Raw genomic sequence first — 23,822 nt, 5'->3', positions numbered from 1 at the left:
CTGCTGATTGAACAAATATGTATTCAGTAATGTGATGTTATTAATAGTATTTTTAGGATTAGAAAAATCAAGTAAGTGTTATCATATGGATTTGAATGTTAAATAGCTCCTCATTCTTATTCTAAAAGTCATAGGTTAAAGAGATTTGGATTTTACATATACAGTTTATATGCTTGAGTAGTTGCTCAGGAGGAGCTTCCCTGGTGGCTGAATGGCTAAGAATCCACCGCCGAGGCAGGAAATGCAGGAGATGCAGGAGATGCAGGAGATGCGGGAGATGCAGGAGATGCAGGAGATGCGGGAGATGCAGGAGATACAGTGCCGGGGTCCAGCCCCAGCAGGATCCAGGGGAACCCTCAGGATGAACGGCGTCGGCGAGAGAAGACAGACAGACACACACACACAGACATTGCGTAGAAGAGGTAGATTTTTTTTTTTTTATTTTTAGGATAGCTCAGTTTTTATAGAATAAATGTTACCTCCCCCTTAAGTTACCACATATTACATCAGATATTGGTTTATGATTCCGCCAATATTTTTTTTCCATGTTTTTCCCCTAAGCATTCATCTAGAACGTTTCCGATTACAGGGTTTATACTTAAATATCCTGTACATAATCTTCTTGCCTCAATGGCCTAACATTCTCACTCTAACAAAAACAATGTTTCATAAATCTCAGGTATAGTGTAAATTCTTTGGACAATAAAACAATACATGGGAAGGGTTACAGTAACATGTTTGATATTTCTGAAAATAGTACCATGAGAAAAACCTGATATTTTTCTTTACCTGAAACCACAAAATCTCAATTTATAACGATTAACTATTAAATAGCAAAAACACCTCTACAGCAGCAAAACACCTCTATTAATAGTAAAATAATGGCAGTAAAGCTGGTTAATATAAATCTTCTATTAAAATCTTATGTACCCCATTTTATAACTTTACAAAAATACCCATAATATCCCATGTTGTTTAAAGAAAGGGAAACAATGAACAAGTAGCAGTAAGGAAATAGCAATAGTGAAAACCCTTTCAACCAAGGAGAAAGTAAACTAAAGCAGTATATCTACTTCTAAATCTAAACATCTCTACTCTTTTCTATTCTAGAACATTATAATCTTTTAAGCAAGCAGCCAAACTATACCTGTGGCCTTTTCTTTTATGACTTGATGTTTATGGTTGTGTCCTGAGCCAGAGCAATCTTAAGCATTTCCAAAAAGACTTGGACTTTTCCAGCGAGGCCTTATTACTATATATTATAATTTCCCAAAATTAATAGAAAGCCCAACAACAGTAAAACAGAAGGAAGAAAGGGACATACTGGGCCCCTGGGACAACCTCGAGGGGAAGAGCTGCCTTGCAGGTTCCTTTCTCGTCCTGGCGGCTCCCAACAATGCAGGAGATGTGGGTTCAATCCCTGGGTTGGGAAAATCCCCTGGAAGAGGTAATGGCAACTCACTCCAGTATTCTTGCCGGGAAAATCCCATAGAAAGAGAAGCCTGGTGGGCTACAGTCCAAAGGGTCACAGAGAGTCAGTCATGACTGAGTGCCTAAGCACACATATGCACACAGGCACACACAGGCACACGCATACACACACATACATACACACACAGGCACACACATACATACACACACGGGCACACACATACATACGCACACAGGCACACACAGGCACACACATACATATGCACACAGGCACACACATACATACACACACAGGCACACACATACATACACACACAGGAACATACAGGCACACACATACGTACACACACAGGCACACATGGGCACACACATACATACGCACACAGGCACACATATACATACACACAGGCACACACATACATACACACACAGGCACACACATACATACGCACACAGGCACACACAGGCACACACATACACACACATACATATGCACACAGAGCTGCTGGGCCATAGAGACTGAAGTTGCCAAAACCAGAGAGAGAAAATTTGTAGCAATGAATCAAAGAAAGGGTTTGTGTTCATTCCATTCTGTGAACAGAAGTTAGTAAGTAAGAGGTTCAACTTTACTGATGAAATTAAAAATATATGGTCTTCATTACTTTTCTAATAATGTGAGGGATAAAGTACTAGAGTGTTGCAAATAGAGTTTGGGGGAAATATCATCCAAACGGGACTGAATGATATTTATTTCATGGCAGCCAAAGATAGTGCTTAAAACTTTGCATGTTTAGACAGTGTCGTCTATATTTATTCTACAACCTTATATTATTTCCTAGAGAAATTGTCAGCTTATTGCCTCAGACTTAGCTATTACAAAGTAAGTACACAGTGCTAGATCAATACCGACAATTCCCAAGTGTGAAAGTTTATGTTTCTGGAAAAAAATGTAGTAAAAATGGTGCCATTATGTTTCTTATATAAAACATAAAAAAGATGCAGTAAAGGTATAATGCTGAAGTTTTTGTAGACATATAATTTAATTTCTTTCTAAATTATAACTTGCATGAAGGTTTTTTCAATGATATTTACATTTAAGAAACAGGATCACACAGTAAAAATCACCAATCATAAAACACACCATATTCATATCAATCCATCTATCAATTGATAGTTATTGATAAGACAAGGTATGCTGAACACTGCTCCTATTTTTAGTTCACAATAAAAATGTAAAGTGATAGAAAAATCCATTAAAAGTATGACTTTTGGAAAGGTTTTATCTTTTGTATTTTCACTGGCACCTTTGAAAAATAAACCTTTAGCGAAAGAGTGATGCAAGGTAATTTTTGAATTAAGAAAGAGACCATTTATTTGCCTTCCTTCCTTTCTATCATTTTATATTTTGAGGATGAAAATACCTATGACTTGAAGAGATTAATAAACTTGCTCAAATGCACAGTGAGAAGCTTTAGATCCAGGATGGCTTGAGACCTTGCACTTTGAATCAGTATGATATATACAGTACAGATTTAATGCATAAGCCATTGATAAAATGAAAAAAGATGCTCATGAGTAACGGGTAACCATCTAGGATTATAAAGTAAAATTCAGCATGTGCCTTGGAGATGCAGAGAGGTTCTGACTTTAAGGACTGAAGATTAAACAAATTTCAGGGTCCCTTAATTTGCCTCCATAATTTAAGTCAAAGTCTCTGGGTGAGATCAGACTGCAGGAAGCCAATACACACAGGCCGCTTTGCACCTTGCTGTCTCAATTTGTAAAACATGAGATCATAACTGGATCCATTTCAGGGCTAGGGGTATTAGACTAGCTAATCTACTTAAAGTACCTAAAATAGCATCAGGCTCACGGTAAAAGCACTTGGTGAATAAAGATGTTGTTATTGTCACTGTGCAGTGATGCTGATTTTTAGAGGCAGTGCAGCTAAGTGAGAAAAATCACAGAAGACTGGCATTTGTTTCTACTTTTGCCCTACTTCTAGAATTTCGAATGTCTTAGTTTCTCTGGGCTTAAGTTTTCTCACTTGTAAAATGGGAAAATGAAAGCAAACTTGGCCACTTTTCAGAAAGAATATTAAAAAAATAAAATATTAAAATGTAAAAAAATAGGTGATATTAGTTTTCATTATGTAATTAAACCATTATATCCAAAATATTCATATACTTACAATATATAAAAAATGTAAACTATGTGGAAAATTGCTGCTGCTGCTGCTGAGTCACTTCAGTCGTGTCCAACTCTGTGCGACCCCATGGACGGCAGCTCACCAGGCTCTTCTGTCCTGGATTCTCCAGGCAAGAACACTGGAGTGGGCTGCCATTTCCTTCTCCATATGGAAAATTATTCAATAAAATTAAAGTAAAAGTAAAATAAAATTAAAGTAAAATTAAAATACTGCACAATATTTTGTATTCTTTCTCAAACTGAGTCTTGAAAATCCAGGGTATATTTTACAATTATAGCACATCTCAAGTGCTATAATTTTAAGTGCTCAATAACCACAACTGAGTAGTGACTACTGTATTGAACAGTCATATTATATAATCCTCATTTCAACCAATGAAGATGATATTATTGTTATTCTTATTTGCAAATGAGAATATTAAGGCTCAGAGAGGTAAAGTAATTGATTGAACAAATATGTGGCATCACCAGGGATTAAATAAGGAATTCTCTTACTCCACAGCCCATTTTCCTAAATCCACACATTGCCTTTCAAAGTTTCCTCCTCTATGTCTGCTGTATCTATCTTTAGTCTCTTCATCTTTCACTTCAGTGAAATCCTGCTGCTATCAGAGGATGATGGACTTTGGAGGGAAAATTAGGGTGCAGCCTTGCTGAAGTTTATAGCCCCATGAAACACATCACAAACCTTATCCCAAATATAAAATTTCCTCTGGAACCATTATTTCATATGTTTTTAATGAAATCATACTAATGGTACAAGAGTAAACTGGTATTCATAGGAAAATGAAGAACAAAGCTAACTAACCTGCTGTGAAAAGGGAGTAAAACTTAAACTTTAATAATTTTTATTTTTCTTTATTTTGATGTGGAGGAAAAGTTATACTAATTGTGTACACTGTTCCATTATAGCCATGTCTCTTACTTCCCTGGTGGCTCAGACATAAAAGCGTCTGCCTGCAATGCGGGAGACCCGGGCTCGATCCCTGGGTCGGGAAGATCCCGTGGAGAAGGAAATGGCAACCCACTCCAGTACTCTTGCCTGGAAAATCCCATGGACGGAGGAGCCTGATAGACTACAGTCCATGGGGTCACAAAGAGACGGACACGACGGAGTGACCAAAAAAAAAAAAATTTTTTAATGGTTCAACACTGCCGAAAATGTGATTCTGAATACCCCGACACACTTTCACATCTATAGGTGCGTTTTTAACACAGTTTGAGAAGCACACCTTCTAGATGGTCTAAATTTTGTATCTGAAACATTCAGATCCCTGAAAAGCTGTCCATGCAGGAGTCACTATTTCGGTACTTCCTAAAATTACATTAGTTGAATTGTCATTAGGGCTTCCCTGGTGCCTCAGGCGGCTCCTGCAGTGAAAGAGACCTGGGTTTGAGCCCTGGGTTGGGAAGATCCCTAGGAGAAGAGAATGGCTACCCACTCCAGTATTCTTGCCTGGAGAATCCCACGGACCGAAGAGCCTGGCTAGCCACAGTTCAATTGTATGTCAGAAAGAATCAGACACAATTGAGCGACTAACACACACATGCGTGCACACACACACACACACACACACAGGAAGTAACTTTAGAAGCATTATTGATATATTTATTGCACTGTATTCTACTACACAAGAGAGAAAGGGGAATTTTTCTCAGGGCTTCATTATTAGGATAACTTCCTGGTCTTATCTAACACTGAGGTAAGGACACTAATTTCCTCCTTCTCTTGTCAAAAGCCATAGTATTGGCCCCCTGTTAGAAACTACCTGGGCCTTTATGGAATGCATTTTTGAGTAGATTTGAAATTTTATTTTTCTTAATCTTACTTTTTTCAATTGTTAAATACATTTTTAAAGAGAAGTTTTAGACTCACAGCAAAATTGAGCAGTAGATACAAAGGTTTCCCATGTGCTCTCTTCTTCCACATATACACAGCCTCCATACTATCAAAATCTCTCACCAAGTGCTACATGTGTTACAATCAATGAACCTATATTAGCACATCATTATCAGCAAAAGTCTATAGTTCCCATTAGAGTTCACTCTTGGTGTTGTGCATTCTATGAATTTGGAATGTATTGGTTCAGTTCAGTCACTCAGTCGTGTCCAACTCTTTGCGACCCCATGAACCACAGCACGCCAGGCCTCCCTGTCCGTTACCAACTGCCGGAGTTTACCCAAACCCATGTCCATCGAGTCGGTGATGCCATCCAGCCATCTCATCCTCTGTCATCCCCTTCTCCTCCTGCCCCCAATCCTTCCCAGCATCAGGGTCTTTTTCAATGAGTCAACTCTTCGCATGAGGTGGCCAAAGTTATCGGAGTTTCAGCCTCAACATCAGTCCTTCCAATGAACACCCAGGACTGATCTCCTTCAGGATGGACTGGTTGGATCTCCTTGCAGTCCAAGGGACTCTCAAGAGTCTTCTCCAACACCACAGTTCAAAAGCATCAATTCTTTGGCGCTCAGCTTCTTCACAGTCCAACTCTCACATCCATACATGACCACTGGAAAACCATAGCCTTGACTAGATGGACCTTTGTTGGCAAAGTAATGTCTCTGCTTTTAAATATGCTATCTAGGTTAGTCTTAACTTTCCTTCCAAGGAGTTAGTCATATATCATGCCTCATTTAAAGATGACTAACTCTTGATATATATGATACAGCAGAAATGAAAAGTAAAGTTAAGGAATTTATATAATAGAAAAGTAGCATGGAGGGCACAGAGAATGAGTAGTTTCACATACTAAAAATCTCTGTGCCCTCCATGTTACTTTTCTATTATATAAATTCCTTAATTTTATTTTTCATTTCTGCTGTATCGTATATATTAGAGTTAGTCATCTTTAAATGAGGCATGATATAAATAATAAAGAGTAAATAATTTGAGTTTGCTCTAATGTTATAATAGCATTGTCCTAAATCAGAAATAAACTCCAGGAAACAATTGGGATTATCTTGAAGCTAAAAGACTACTTTATCATTTACAAGATTTGCAAACTGGGAATATGCAGCCTTCAGTTAGAACCAAAAGTACGTTGGTGCAGTGAAGGTGAAGGTGACGATGGATTTTTAATAGCAAAAACTGAAGAAGCCCCAGTTGGGAGACTTCTAAGAATACTGGGTGGCCCTTAAAAAATTGACCAAAAGTTTTCAGTGAGTGGCTTTCATCAGAGCTTCTCTACAGGGGCTTTCCAGGTAGGAACTTTAGCAGGATCAGAAATTCTCATAGTTTTTATTGTGCTTTTTCTAAGAGCAAGACTATATTACTGAACCCCAGCTCTGTCATAATTGCCTGGCTCTATTTTATTTTGCATCTCTGTTAGTCACACCAAGTCCATTGTCTATGTTCTGTATTTAGGAGATTTATTTTTACTTTTCCTTAGGGAATGTTATCTATGTTTACAACAGTTTCCTAACCTTGATACTAGAATCCTAATTTCATTTCAATATTGTAAGCTCTTTAGTGCTACTGTCTATGATGTTTTCACCTTGACATCTGAGCCTGCACCTGTCATAGGGCCATGGCACACAGTTGGAGGTCAGTATTTTCAAAATGAGAGTAATCTGCCACTAACCACAGTCTAGGAACCATGATTTCTCGATGTATGACCTTCACAATGCCACATATACATAGTAAACACTCCATAAACTGTCATTAAATTAAATCTGGAAACACATCAAAAACATATCTATTAGTTTTATTGTCTATTATTACTTCTGTGCAAGTATATTAGTATTTAAAGGTTCTTCTGTATAGCTAATGCAATTACATTTGCCAATTTATGTCTAAATTGAATTAGAATAACTCCTGTGACTCCTCAACTAGACAGAAAACAACTACAGAATACTCTGCATTAATTTTTATAGTAAGGGACTTTTCTGATTTTATTAAAGGTTGAAAACCAAGGTTAGGGTGACAAATGCATCTGTCTGAAACTTTCAGCAGATTACCTAATTACCACTAACCTGAAAGACTGTCTAGGATTCATTATATATTTTCAAAAGGTTTTTAAAAGTGGAGGTGAATATGATACATTTTGTGATTCTAAACAAAAAAAAAGATCATTGAGTCTGAAAAGGAGATTTTCTTTCTTTTTCCTAGAAGCGAAGGGTGATTAATTTTCATTCTAAATTTTGCTTCCTTTCTTTTAATGGTGAAGACAAAGTCTGTGTGTGCTCAGCCATGTCCAACTGTTTGTGGCCCTATGGACTGTAGCCTGTTAGGCTCCTCTGTCCATGGGATTTTCCAGGCAAGATTACTGGAGTGGGTTGCCATTTCCTCCTCCAGGAGATCTTTCTGACCTGGGGATCGAACATGCATCTCCTCCTTTGGCAGGCAGATTCCTTACCACTTGAGCCACCTGGGAAACCAAAGGCCAAGCCTTTAGCTACAAATTATCAGCCTCATTGACATGTTCTTATCCTCTTTACAAAATTTTAAATCTCATTAAGATCTGATAGCAGAAACTGAAACAAACTTACAGGGCAAATGCCAAAATCAATATTAATTTTATGTTCTTTAAAAATCTCTGTGACTTTTACTTCAAAAAAAGATAAATTAATAAATGTGTTAATGGGAAATATTTCCATGGATGATAGTAAGAGAATATAATTGAGTAGGTATTATTTTCATTCTTTTCTAAGTTGTCATTCTTTTGAATGATAATGTGAAGAAGAAATTCAGGAAGAAATGCATTTATATGTTTATATCTATGTATTTACATGTCACTTGTAACCAAATTATAGGTAATAATGGCCATTCTTTTACCAAAAAAGAAATTACTTAATATGAAATTATATTCATTGAACCTTTCAAATGTCTAAGAGAAGGCCACACTGAACCTCAAATCTAAATTAGTTGCCCTACTATGTGTTTAACCTGTATTGTTGTTTTTCATCGCAATGATCAGATCTGTAATTATGGGCTTATTTGCTCAATTGCTGTTTATTAATATCTGTCTTCCTCATGAGATTATAAATTCTATGAGAGGCAAAGCCTGTTTTGTTTTGTATTTTCCTTGCTGAATTCCCAGTACCTGGGAGGAGACATACAGTGAATATTTATAAAATTAATCAACTAATAAGTAACTCTGATCTAAATGAGGCTGGGGTATTCATGCATTTCTCTTAATATTTTCAGTAAAGGCCTAGTCAATTTGTTTATACAGTGTTTGAAATCTAATGAATTAGAAAGATTATTAGGTGCAACTTTGAAAAATCCTCCTTTTTTCCCTCTCATTGGCAATCCATTATAGATATGTAAATCTGGATGTAAAAAACTTATCAATTCTTTCCTTCCTTATTCTAAAGTCCATAGATCTGTCAATAAATGCGAAGTTATAGATTACTTTATATCAAGAGTAAAAAAAAAGTCATATTATTTGTTCATATAATGTCTGTTTAAAGGTATTACAGTCAGATAATTCTAGTGAAAAGTTTTTTTTTTTAATTTATTTATATATCAGATGAATGAAAACTTAAAGTCCCTGAAACTGTAGTACAATTAAACAGACTTGGAGGGTGCTCTATGTTAATTAATGAGCCTGATAATCTATAGTCTTGTACATTACATTTCACCATTGACTAATTTTATTTTCTCATGTAATCTGTTCAAAGTAAAAGCAATTGTGTAAACAGTATATTTTTATATTGAAACTAAAACTCATTACTTCCATATCTAATGCTTTTATTGATTGCCTGTTTACTTAAAAAATCAGAAAACACTAAAAAAGTATAAATGACAAAGAATTAGTCACAAAAAATGGTGAAATAAAGATATTAAATAGATAAGAAATGCCAACCTGTATTTTCTATTCATATTTTCCCCATTTTACAATGAAATCAAATAAAAACATACATTATACACACATCAAAATTGCCATATTGTAAAATATGATCAATTTAAATATGGCTTTAATGCAAAATAGTAAGACAAAGAAAGAATTATAATACATTATGTCCCCTCTTGGAAATTCACAGTGCACATTAATATATTAGATTTACCAAAGAAAAAAGTACATATAAAACTTTTGGGAAAGTATTTTCTCAGCATTTACTAATTTTAGTGATGTTAATGAAATAATTTTTTGTGTCAGTCATTAACATTCTATTCTTTCATGAAATACACTTTGGGAAATACCTATCCAAGTAACTATTTTAAATAAATTAACCAATATATGTTTATTGAATGTCAGTATGTCCAAGAATAAGAAAGTTGGGACCTCTGTCCCCCTAGACTTTTCTTTTCAGGGGACACAGAAAATAAATCAATAGCCAGGTAAAATGTCTGTTGTGAGTTCTCTGAGAAGATGTACCAGGGAAATATAACAAAAGAATGAGAAGGAATGACCTCTTTCTGATAGGGAGGTCAGACTTTGCAGAGTGGGTTTTAAAGTTGAAATCTGAAGTTTGAGTAGGATCCAGCTCTAGGAAGAGCCAAGAAATACTAGGACAGACACGGAGACTGGAAAGTGAAGAATTTTTGAGATAGGAACCATGTTATATTTGAGGAGTGGGGAGTCCAAGTGTCCGTACTACTGTATATATATTTTATTTATTTATTTTTTCCTCCAAGCTTATTTTTTAATCTAATAATGAACAAATCATCTTTTCCTCCCCCCCTTTTTCTCTTTTTTTTAAAAATTTTTTTATTAGTTGGAGGCTAATTACTTCACAACATTTCAGTGGGTTTTGTCATACATTGACATGAATCAGCCATAGATTTACACGTATTCCCCATCCTGATCCCCCCTCCCACCTCCCTCTCCACCCGATTCCTCTGGGTCTTCCCAGTGCACCAGGCCCGAGCACTTGTCTCATGCATCCCACCTGGGCTGGTGATCTGTTTCACCGTAGATAATATACATGCTGTTCTTTCGAAACATCCCACCCTCACCTTCTCCCACAGAGTTCAAAAGTCTGTTCTGTACTTCTATGTCTCTTTTTCTGTTTTGCATATAGGGTTATCATTACCATCTTTCTAAATTCCATATATATGTGTTAGTATGCTGTAATGTTCTTTATCTTTCTGGCTTACTTCACTCTGTATAAGGGGCTCCAGTTTCATCCATCTCATTAGGACTGATTCAAATGCATTCTTTTTAACGGCTGAGTAATATTCCATGGTGTATATGTACCACAGCTTCCTTATCCATTCATCTGCTGATGGGCATCTAGGTTGCTTCCATGTCCTGGCTATTATAAACAGTGCTGCGATGAACATTGGGGTGCACGTGTCTCTTTCAGATCTGGTTTCCTCAGTGTGTATGCCCAGAAGTGGTAGAGGAGAATCCAAGTGTCCGTACTACTGTATATATATTTTAAATGCCATTGAGTACTAGATGCCATTGAAGACATAGATAGGCAGCTCATAAAGAGCCTGACAGACTCATGGTGAGTGATTTGTTTTTCATTCTGTGGAAATGCACCAAAGGATTCTAAACCTCATGACAATCTGATCCAATTTACATTGATGAAGGATGCTCTGGTGGCTTGCTGTCAGGAGAATGGAAAGGAGAGAGACAAGAATAGAAAAAGGGAGATGACACTCAAAGTTACTGAAGTTGTCAACTCAGAGAGAAAAACAGCTTGAACACAGATGGTGACAAACGAGAGGAATAAGAGTGAAGGGATCAAAAGGCAGTATGGAGGAAGAGCTGATGGATGGGATTTGCTAATAGATTTTACATGGAGTCCGAGTCTGATGGAATAAAGACCCTAGTATGACACCTAAGGTTTCTGAGTTTGAGTCATTGGATGGATAATGATGTCATTTACTATTGTGAAAAGTGAAAAAGAAATAGGTTCAGTGAAAAATTCAACAGTTTATATATATATATACACACACACACACATATATATGTACACATATATACATACATACATACATACACACACACACACACATATATATATATATATATTTTAAAGTTCAGGTGCCTTTTAGACATTGTAGAGTTATCACATAGGTAGTGAGCTTCCCAGGTGGATCAGTGGTAAAGAATCTGCTTACCAAACAGAAGACCTGGGTTCCATCCCTGGGTTGGGAAGATCCCCTGGAGAAGGAAGTGGCCACCCACTCCAGTATTCTTGCCTGGGAAATCCCACACACAGAGGAGCCTGGTGGGTTACAGCCCACAGGGTCACAAAGAGCTGGACATGATTTAGCGACTTCCCTTGTGGCTCAGCAGGTAAAGAATTCGCCAAGACCTGGGTTCGATCCCTGGGTTGGGAAGATCCCCTGGAGAAGGGAAAGGCTACCCACTTCAGTATTCTGACCTGGAGAATTCCATGGACTGTATTAGTCCCTGGGGTCGCAAAGAGTCGGACTCGACTGAGTGACTTTCACTTCACTTCGCTTCACTTCACTTTAGCGACGAAACAGCAGCAGCACATAGGGAAAATAGTAAATGAGTCAGAATACAGAGGAAATGTTGACTTGAGGTGTCTATGTCTAAGTCATTTAAGTAAAACTTACATGACACTAGTTATCTATGACACAGATAGTGTTAGCCAAAATTGTGGAAGATTTTGAAAAGAAATGGACAAAGATTATTGAGCAGAATCAATGGAAAACTACATCTTATCTATAGCATATCCTTCTGGGATATTTGATTTTGTAGGACTTGGTCTTTCACTGTCTTTGAGCTATTTTGCAACTGTGTAAGTTGTAGGTAGCTGATTGCAGTGAAGTGACTGATTCTTGTCTGGAGATATGTAAATCAACTCTGTCTGTTGGGGGGACAGTTGGGTCTCACACCTAGAGTCAGTTTTGCATAGGTTTGTAAATTTTGTTCTACTTTCAGTTACTCCCTTCAAATAACCCCTTATCGTTTTCAAGATTCCTATTCCTCTTTGAAATAATCTTGTTTATTTCATGATTTAATTATACATTCCTTGCCTTGTCTAACAGAAATTGAGGTCCAGACAGGCACGGTCATTACCTGTCTTTAGTTTGTCACAGCATCCTAACCAGCTAGAAAATGTCTGTTTTTAAAACAAAGGCTAATAAATCTTTTTTTTTTTTTTAGTTTAAGTGAATAATAACATTTTCACCACCTCTTGGAAAACAATTTGCAAACAAACATGTAAGGTTGTAGTCTAGTTGTAATGCACATGGATGGACAATTATCTTTCTCCTGATAGTATATCTAATTTTTCTGCAAGTTAATGATGTACCTCAGTTTTCTCATTTGAAAAATAGTGATAATAACTGTGCCTACCTCTTAAGATTGTTATAAAAATTAAATGAGCTTCAGATTATTAAACACCTAGAAAATCTACCTTGAATTTAGTACGTGCAGTATGTTTGTTGGACAAAAATAACAAAGTAGATGACTCAAATTATAATTTAAAGATGCAAGTTTGTTTTTTCCTCCCAGCTTTAGTTCTTCCCTATTCACAGGTTCTTTCCATAAAGAAGTATAAAAGTGGATGAAAGCATTTAGTAAATTATTTTCTTCTTTAATTTTCTCTTCGTTTATTATACACTCACAGATGCCATTTTCAAGGCGATTCTTCAAGGTGGTGTTTGGCAAGGTGGCAAGAGTGCATCCTTCAATTTGCAAATCATTTGGGTTCTAAATTATTTGTAATGTTTATTACTCAACCAACATGTGTTAAGTAGCTGGCACCTACATTTAATTGTCTTTTTTGTATATGTATTGCCTATGTTTGTTCATTCATTCGTTTTTTCATACCTTTCGTCCTTTCCCTCTTAATTTCTTTCTTTCCTTTCAACTGGGAGTAGAATCCTTTAAGGATCTTATTTTGGCTTGCCATTCTCTGAAGGATAATTTAAATCTCTTTCTATGCATAGATTTTTTTCTAAAGAATTTTGCACTAGAATAATTTAGATTTCTCTGTATTGTGAATATGCTTGTTCAAATTCTTTGTCATGACATTTCATGCCTCGGGAAGCTGCACTCAAAAACACAGCATCTGAGAAGATGTGAACATCTTTAAAAAATTGATAACTTCTTACATTTCCCATAATTATGTTGTCTTTCCTGGGTTGAAAAAAAAAAAGCCTAGGACAGACTCTGGGAGAAAAAGTTAAGTTCATAACCTCAACCTGACTTGAAAAACTCTTTAGATTTCATTCCTTCTCTGCTTTACTAATCTCATCTCTGATTACATCCCCCATGCACCTGGCATTTAAATTTCATTTATGTATAAGCTATCCTCCAGAATCCTGATACTTTTCTTGCCTCTAACTCTTTGCTCAAACTGCTTTTTTTTTGCCTAAAATATTCTTTGCCACCTTATAAACCTAACAAAAGTATTTTTGAAGCCCACTCAAGTTTCACTCTCCAAGATGCTTCTCAGATACACCCAGGGTTATTTATTTATTTTTTTTTAGCATGCCTTTCTTTCTCCTCTAGTATGTATTGTAACTCCATCAGAGCTCTTACTATGATCTTCCTGGAATCAAAATTTCTCTATTTCTCTGTGATTATTTATTTAACTAAACTTGTGAAGAGTAATTTAATTATTAGTCATTATGGAATACATGGACCTGCAGAATGTTTTGCCAGGGTGAGTTTTAACTGTCTGCATGATGAAGGAATCATTCTGCACTAGCTAAAGAATCTAAAGTTGAGGCTGTGTTCAGATTTTGCATACACACTTAAGACGAGCAAACCAACCTCTACTGTTCACTTTCTTCATCTGTAAAATAAGAATAAAATCAGCTTCTTTATAGAACTTCTGTGGAGATTAAATACAGTAAAATTGTGAAGTTCAGTTCAGTTCAATCATTCAGTCATGTCCCAGTCTCTGTGACCCATGGACTGCAGCATGCCAGGCTTCCCTGTCCATCACCAACTCCCAGAGCTTGCTCAAACTCATGTCCATTGAGTTGGTGATGCCATCCAACCATCTCTTCCTCTGTTGTCCCCTTCTCCTGCCTTCAATCTTTCCCAGCACCAGGGTCTTTTCAAATGAGTCAGTTCTTCACATTTTGTGGACCAAGTATTGGAGTTTCAGCTTTAGCATCAGTCCTTCAGTGGATATTCAGGACTGATTTCCTTTAGGATTGACTGGTTGGATCTCCTTGCAGTTCAAGGGACTCTCAAGAGTCTTCTCCAACACCACAGTTCAAAAGCATCAATTCTTTGGTGCTCAGCTTTGTTTATAGTCCAACTCTCACATCCATATATGACTACTGGAAAAACCATAGCTTTGACAAGATGGACCTTTGTTGGCAAAGTAATGTCTCTGCTTTTTAATATGCTTTCTTGGTTGGTCATGTCTTTTCTTCCAAGGAGCAAGCACCTTTTAATTTCATGACTGCAGTCACTATCTGCACTGCTTTTGAAGCCCCCCAAAATAAAATCTCTCACTGTTTCCATTTTTTCCCCATCTATTTGCCATGAAGTGATGGGACCAGATGCCATGATCTTAGGTTTCTGAATGTTGAACTTTAAGCCAACTTTTTCACTCTCCTCTTTCACTTTCATCAAGAGGCTCTTTAGTTCTTCACTTTTTGCCATAAGGGTGGTGTCATCTGCATATCTGAGGTTATTGGTATTTCTCCCGGCAACTTTGATTCCAGCTTGTGCTTCATCCAGCCTGGCATTTTGCATGATATACTCTACATATAAGTTAAATAAGCAGGGTGACAATATATAGCCTTGACATATTCCTTTCCTAATTTGGAACCAGTCTGTTGTTCCATGTCCAGTTTTAACTGTTGCTTCTTGACCTGCATACAGATTTCTCAGGAGGCAGGTCAGGTGGTCTGGTATTCCCATTTCTAAGAATTGTCCACAGTTTGTTGTGATCTACACAGTTAAAGGATTTGGCAGTGTCAGTAAAGCAGAAGTAGATGTTTTTCTCGAGCTCTCTTGCTTTTTGATGATCCAACAAAAGTTGGCAATTTGATCTCCGGTTCCTCTGCTTTTTCTAATTTCAGCTTGAACATCTGGAAGTTCATGATTCACGTACTGTTGAAGCCTGGCTTGAAATTTTGAGCATTACTTTGCTAGCATGTGAGATGAATGCAATTGTCCAGTGGTTTTAACATTCTTTGGCATTGCCTTTCTTTGGGAGTGGAATGAAAACTGACCTTTTCCAGTCCTGTGGCCACTGCTGAGTTTTTCAAATTTGCTAGCATATTGAGTGCAGCACTTTCACAGCGTCATCTTTTAGGTATGTAATCAATAAAGAATCAAAAAGTACTGGTTTCTATGATCTAATCTTTTCAATTTCTCTCTGTTCTGTACTTTCTGAGTGACATTCTACATACCAAACTTCTTCTTCCCTTCATATATTTATTGACCAAATTTGCTTTGTCTACTACTTTATTTGGTAATATATACCTTCATTTTTCGCAAAGAGTCGGACACGACTGAGCGACTGAACTGACTAACTGAACTGACCTTCATTTCTAATTTATATACATTTAATATTCAGAAATCCAATGTTACTACTGCTCATACTTGCTTCTTTTGATCAATATAACACCAGTGTAATGATAAGGAAGCAGTCAGTTTTCATTTCAATTCCAAAGAAAAGCAATGCCAAAGAATGTTCAAACTTCTGTACAGTTGCACTCATTTCACATGCTAGCAGGGTAATTCTCAAAATTCTTCAAGCTAGTCTTCAACAGTACATGAAATAAGAACTTCTAAATGTACAAGCTGGATTTAGAAAAGGCAAAGGAACCAGAAATCAAGTTGACAATATCTCTTGGATCATAGAGAAAGAGAGGGAATTCCAGTAAAACATCTACTTCTGCTTCATTGACCACACTAAAGCCTTTGACTGTGTGGATGACAACAAACTGGAAAATTCTTAAAGAGATTGGTATAGCAGACCACCTTACCTGCCTCCTAAGAAACCTGCATGCAGGTCAAGAAGCAAGAATTAGAACCAGACATGGAATAATGGACTGGTTCAAGATTTGGAAAGGAGTATGACAAGACTATATATTGTCACCTTGCTTATTTAACTTCTATGCAGAGGACATCAAGCAAAATGCCAGGCTGGATAAATCACAGGCTGGAATCAATATTTCCAGGAGAAGTGTTAACAATCTAAGATATGTAGATTATACCACTGTAATGGCAGAAAGTGAAGAGGAACTAAAGAGCTTTAGATGAGAGCGAAAGAGGAGAGTGAAAATACTGGCTTAAAACCATGGCTTCCGGTCCCATCACTTTATGGCAAATAGATGGGGAAATAGTGGAGCAGTGGCAGATTTATTCTCTTGGCTCCAAAATCACTGTAGACAGTGACTGCAGTCATGAAATTAAAAGATGCTTGCTCCTTGGAAGGGAAGTTATGACCAACCTAGACAGCTTATTGAAAAGCAGAGACATCCCTTTTGGACAAAGGTCTGTCTAGTCAAAACTATGGTTTTTCCAGTAGTCATGTATGAATGTGAGTTGGACCATAAAGAAGGCTGAGTGCCGAGGAATTGATGCTTTCACACTGTGGTACTGGAGAAGACTCTTGGGAGTTCGCTAAACAGCAAGATCAAACCAGTCAATCCTAAGGAAATCAACCCTGAATATTCATTGGAAGGACTGATGCTGAAGCTGAAGCTCCAGTACTTTGGCCACCTGATGGGAAGAACCGACTCATTAGAAAAGATCCTGATGCTGGGAAAGATTGAAGGTGGGAGGAGAAGGGGAAGACAGAGGATGAGTGTCAGGGAATGTTTGACGGGAGGATTCCTACGTGCTGTCTCTCATGAGTCCTTTGTTCCTCTTCAAGCGGAACAGCACGCTGCTCCCAGGGACTGAGGTCATTGTGTGAGGCAGGCTTGGGTCTCCTTTAGTAAACATTCTCTTTAGGACAAAACTGCTTAGTCTCGTTCCCCTTTCTTGAGATATAGATTGTGTCCTGACCTTGTGACTACATTACCCCTTGTTCCCTTGGTAACGGTTGCTGTACGTTTGGTTTTCTGATCTCTATCATTCCCGAAAGAAGTTTCTTGTACCACAGCCTATATATACTCATAGGAAAATCATTAAAGCACCTTTGCTCCACCAGAGCTTAGGTCCCCGGGTCTTTTTTGTCTCTTTCTCTCTCTCTCTTTCTCTCTTTCACTTTCTTATCGTCGACTCCGTACTACAAGATTCCGGTCCATTAAAGGACCCCAACAGATGAGATGGTTGGATGGCATTACTGACTCAATGAACGTGAGTTTGAGAAAACTCCAGGAGATAGTGAAGGAAGGAAAGTCTGGTGTGCTGCAGTCCATGAGGTCCCAAAGAGTGGCACATGACTTAGGGACAGAACAACAACTGTGACAAGGGGAGCTATGTAATGGTTACACACACTAGTGATCAGAACGGTGGAGGGGTGTTTCCAGGGCAGCAGGTATGCTCTAGTGATAGCTATAGAGAGTTGAGTTTTTCTAGTCTAGGTCTTGAAGACATAGGTTGCCATTTTAGGAAGAGAAAGTTATTAAGCACACATAAATGTTGATGCCGTTAGAATACATAAAGATTAGTATATTTTTCACTTTACTGTTTCTAGCACTGCTCCAAAAAATAGGCAGGAGAAGGAAAGTAAGAGAAAAATGATCAAATGTAGACTAGTCTCTTCACTTGCTTATCATACAATATAGCAAAAATCAAAGCAAAGTACACAAGCAAATGTATATGTAATAAGTGACTGGGCAATGGTGAGGAGATTAGAAACAGACTTTTAAAAAAGATGGTGATAAAGAGTAGGCTGTAGTTCTCCAGGTGAGGCTTGTTTTCTTTTAAGTTCTCTTAGTTTCCGTTGAGACCAAAGTCATCTTGCTCTGCTGATTATCATGGTGTATTTGTGGTGCTTCACAGATCACTGGAGAAGGCAATGGCACCCTACTCCAGTACTCTTGCCTGGAAAATCCCATGGACGGAGGAGCCTGGTAGGCTGCAGTCCATGGGGTCACTAGGAGTCGGACACGACTGAGCGACTTCACTTTCACTTTTCACTTTCATGCATTGGAGAAGGAAATGGCATCCCACTCCAGTGTTCTTGACTGGAGAATCCCAGGGATGGGGGAGCCTGGGGGGCCGCCGTCTATGCGGTTGCACAGGGTCGGACACGACTGCAGTGACAGCAGCAGCAGCAGCACAGATCATAGCTGTAAATAGTTTCCATTACCTCAACTTCCTGGAAACCTGAAATCTCATATTGCCCTGGTCTGAGCTCTTTTCCAGGGAAGCCTGTCATGACCCTCAGTTGTTGGAGATCAGTTTCCAGGCTGTTATTTAATACTGCCTCTGAGCCCCATATCTTCATTCCTCCTGGTTCTCCTAGATGCTCTCTTTTACTTTTTCTCTGTCTCAGATTGTTCAAATAATCATCCTGCTTAGCACTTAAATGCTACAGTATTTTTACATACAATGTCATATTATCCAAATACCTCTTTTTTCATCATTGCCCAAATCTCAGTAGTGCATCTGCAAATATTCAGGAGGAAAATGAGACTTCCTAATTCAACAGAATCTTTGATTCAGTTGGTTTCACCTGCTGTGGAAGAAATGCATTGAGGTTTATGATTTGCATCTTTAGCAGATTTTGCAAATTAAATAAATTCTCCTTTTAAAATTTCCCCAACCATACTTCCATTGCCATATTCTGGTCCTGTGTGTGCTGTGAATATTCAATATATTGTCTCAGTACACAGTCTATTAGCAAAAGGAAATTAAGATTACCTTGCTGAGGCAATGAAATAGCAATAAAGAGCCCCCATTGTTTACTTTAGTGCCAACAAAGTGCTGTTGATGCAGTGGCCTTGAGCAAAGTTTATATATTTTTGTAAAGTAATACTCACTGACCATCTAAGAACATGCTAAGTTGAAGTTCTGTAGCAACATTTGAATAAACAATTTTTTTAATGTTTTCCTTTTAGAATTGTAAATAATTGGATCAAAAATCAGACATTGAGGCAGTTACCAAGTATTTGGTGTTCTAGAGTATGTGTCCTTAGAGACCAATTAAATTCAAGAGGTAAATTGATAAAAGCAAAATCTAGCTATGCTTATGAAATCTACACCATGGAGCAGAGCAGAAAGAACTAAAACACACTGATCATTGAGTAATAGTATTACTTTAGAGGTCTTACAAAGAATGTGTTAGGCTCAGTAGTGAACAACTCTTTGCCATCCTTTGGACTGTAGCCAACCAGGCTCCTCCCTCCATGAAATTTCCCAGGCAAGAATACTGGAGTGGATTGCCATTTCATTCTCCAGGGGATCTTCCCAACCCAGAGACTGAATCTGGGTCTCCTACATTGTGGGCAGATTCTTTGCACCACCAGAGAAACCCTGAAGAAGAAGAAAGTTCTACTATATTAAAAAAAAAAAAAAAGCTGTGTATTATCAGGTGACATTAAACTATACTGGTCTCTATTGCCTGAAAGCATATCACCTTGAATCTCTATTATATTATGCAGGACATTGCTTTCACAATAAATAAGGCATAAGCCATAGTTATAAGAAATCTTCAATGGGATGAATTCTTTTGTGAACTTCTTCAGTGCTCTTCAATACCAGGAAAAATGTTGGGTTTTTGCCTTGGAAACCTTACAAAAGATGTTGGGATATTTTAGAGATACTGCAGAACTAATCCAGAGATGAAAATTGTTGGGAAAGACAGTCCTTGTGCATGTAGTCTTTTCACCCCAACTCAGCCACATAAAAATGGTTATTGGGCTTGGAGCATATTTTACCTAGAGGTGAAGATCCTCCACATTCTGTGCCTTTTCACCTAGTCTTCTCCTGAAGCATGAGGGCCACAGATCATAACCCCTCTGCAGGGCAGGAATGGGGTGCACACTGGTGTTGGGGAGAGAATCTTTTAGCCACTGGAGAGCATCACCAGCTATTGAAGCTGATCTTGTTCTTTTTCTTCTCTAGGTAAGTAAATCATTATTCCATCCAGTGCTTGACCACACTGGGGCTCATCTTGGTCCCTCTGATTGCAAGATGCAGTGGGTAGAAGTATTTGAAATTCTACCCCTGGCATTGTAATGATCTTTCCTATCCTCTGGGTAGTTGGAGTATTCCCCTGGGACTGGTAACACATGCATGGTGATCAGTGACAAAAAGCACTGTGACTTTCCAAGTATATATGTTCTGTGAAGGAGAAGGAACTGGGCTCTTACCTGTTTTCACAGATGATGCCTGGTGTTGAGAAAAGAAAGACCTGTCTGTTGAAAATGAAATAACAAAAAGAGAAAAATGTGGTAATTTTTCTTTTAATAAAGTCTCATAGAAATTCTTATTTTTTTCTTTTTTTTTTATTACCCCAAATTTTGCTCTTATCCTTCCATCAAAGAATGGACTTGATAGACCATGAAAATGTTTTCTTATTCTACAGTCATGAGTATCTCATAAAATATCTTCTCTGAGAGCACCAGTTATTCAAAGTTTATTGCTTTAATATCAACAAACTGTATATCATGCATCTTATTTTGGACTAAAATGTTTATTTATGCAAAGAAATCATTATCTAACTGCATAACCATTTTTTTAAACACACTGGTTTTTATACAGCTAAGTTTGCTATTTACTAAAATAGTCAATGACAAATGCTCAGTGTTTATGCTTACTTTCTATGGCATTTGAAATATAAGCTCTATTCCTCTATTTCAGCTTGATTAATTCAGACTCATTATATACTGTGAACTTTTTTACTTGGTAAAATTTGGAAACATAATTATCAAGAGTTACATGCTGAAATCATGTTTGTTTGTTTTCTATTTTTTCTTTTTAAAAATCTTGTTGCTTGCTACAGAGGTTGAGTGTATGCATGCTGTCTCTCAGTTGTATCCAATTCTTTGCAACCATGGACTATTGCCTGCCAGGCTCTTCTGTCCATTGGATTCTCCAGGCAAGAATACTGGAGGGGGTAGCCATTCCCTTCTCCAGGGGATTTTCCCAATCCAGGGATCGAACCTGGGTCTCCTCATTGCAAGTGGCTTCTTTACTGTCCGAGCCATCAGGAAAGCCTTGCAGAGGTTACTAACCTTTATAAGAACTGTTTTTACATGAACATAAAATTAGAAAATTTTTCTTCTCCTCTCTCTTTCTTGGTAGTAAGATGATCTATAGTCCATATTATTCTTTATTTCATTAACTGTAAAATATATATTTTAATGTGTAACTTCATATCACTGCATCTCTTATGCCTCCTGCATCAGCAGGCAGGTCCTTTAACACTAGTGCCACCTCATATTCATGACAGAAGACCTCATATACATAATATCCTGTGAAATACTTTTGAAATCACTAAATAACTTGAAATACTATAATCATAAAAAACATGAATACTTTGGGCTTATGATCCATGCAAAAATAGAGCAAAATTAATAATGATTTTGTGACAGCTCTTTGGATAACAAATAGTATATTTGCAGCAAATAAAAATGTAATAATATAATTTAAAAATTTAAAATACACGTGTGTATATATACACACTAATGCAGTCAAGCTTTGAGATCTTGTGTTAGTTTTTTAGATTCTCTTTGCCTCAATCTTACTCTTTATAAAAATGTGTTATTAATAAAATCTACCACACAGTTCTCTTTTGTGAGTTAAATGAAGGAATGAAAGTAAAATGCTTTAAAGAGTGAATAGCATACAGTGAGGAAATATTATTTATTATTTATGTGAGTTTTTCTGTTCCTGATTCTCAGCATGCAGTACAATATGCCTTGATAACCATACTGGCAAGGAAAAGCAGAATTTTAAAGGGTTGCTAAATGTCATCTTATTGAAGCATTCAAAGACTGTTCTGCAAAAGACTTCTAAACATGATACCATTTCTCAAAACTTAAAACAGCTAGCTTACTTTGCATTATTTATTACTACTACTACTATTATTATTGCCAAACCAGAGAACTATATCTATTTCTAGGTTTGATCTTTCAACTATTAAACCAAGAGAAGATTATCTAGCATATTAATGTTAAGTTGCAAGTTCTTATTATTTGCTTATAATCATATTTTAAACCTAATTTTTATTCAATTTTAAAAGGTATAAACTTAAAGAATGTAAATTTGCAGCTACTTAAAAGATTTGATGCTTATGACATTCTAACTCAACACTGAATATCTCTGATGTACTTTTTATTTATTTGTTGGCTGTATCAGGTCTTAATTGCAGCACAAGGGATCTTCATTGAGATATGCGTGATCTTTTGATGCTTCTCTCTAGTTGTGGTGCCTTGGCTCAGTAGTTGCCGCACACAGGCTTAGTTGCCCCACTGCATTCTGATCTAGTTTTTCATTGTTTTTAAATGCAATCCATAAGTGAGTTTAAGAAACACTGGCATCGACAGCAAATAAAAGGAAAGCGAAATGAGGCATCAGCTACAAGTGGAGGAACTGAGGCTGACTGCAAAGTACTTTGAGAAGTGTCTATTGTGGGCATGGAGATTTACCACCGAGATCCCCCTGCAAGAGAATACTTGTCTTTGCTTTTCAGAATGCTATCAGTGAACAGCATTCAGTTATTAAACTCTCCAGGGATTGCTGCCTTGCCCAAGCTCATGTCCTTCCACACATGGTCAATATCCAGTGACTGATCAAGATGAAAGTATATTAACCTGGCTATTTCTATCACCCATGGGACAACTTTGATGGGGCCACTGCCGCTCTAGATTCCCTGTTGTGTCCCTGAAACAGTTGAGCCTGCATAGTGTTGCGTCCTTCCACCCTATTCCGTATATATTGATCCCAAAGACATTCCCTAAGAAATATGGTCAACCTTAAGCTCCATTTAAGGTTTGCTTCCTAATGTAGGGATAATACAATGGCATCTATTCCAATTTTTCACTTTAAGAATGAAGTTTGTCTCTATCATATATTGAGGATTGAGCTACAATTGATTTTCATTTGACTTTTCATTTTACTCTCTCCAGTTTACAATTCTTAAGCTGAATAAATACTCTGTGGATATATAATAATTGATTAAAACCATTCCTTGAAGGGCAGAGAGCCTGAGTGAGATGTTCATAAGCTCAGTTCAGTTCAGTTCAGTTCAGTTCAGTCACTCAGTCGTGTCTGATTCTTTGTGACCCCATGAATCGCAGCATACCAGGCCTCTCTGTCCATCACCAACTCCCGGAGTTTACTCAAACTCATGTCCATTAAGTCAGTGATGCCATCCAGCCATCTCATCCTCTACCATCCCCTTCTCCTCCTGCCCCCAATCCCTCCCAGCATCAG

The 23,822-nt window shown here is 37.4% G+C and overlaps 1 long non-coding RNA gene across 1 annotated transcript in view; it reads right to left on the bottom strand.

The window, feature by feature from the left end:
• Positions 1-15,974: 15,974 nt before the first annotated feature.
• Positions 15,975-23,822, bottom strand: part of LOC122430566 — a 12,990-nt gene continuing 5,142 nt past the window's right edge. Inside the window, exons 2-3 of the long non-coding RNA XR_006266349.1 lie at positions 18,865-18,867; positions 15,975-16,020 (exon numbers count right to left, since the gene is read on the bottom strand). This is a non-coding gene — a long non-coding RNA (uncharacterized LOC122430566). The remainder of the gene's footprint in view (positions 16,021-18,864; positions 18,868-23,822) is intronic.

This window comes from Cervus canadensis, chromosome 29, assembly GCF_019320065.1.
Source record: "Cervus canadensis isolate Bull #8, Minnesota chromosome 29, ASM1932006v1, whole genome shotgun sequence".
NCBI classification, from domain to species: domain Eukaryota; kingdom Metazoa; phylum Chordata; class Mammalia; order Artiodactyla; family Cervidae; genus Cervus; species Cervus canadensis.
This window is presented reverse-complemented; position numbering and strand designations above follow the sequence as displayed.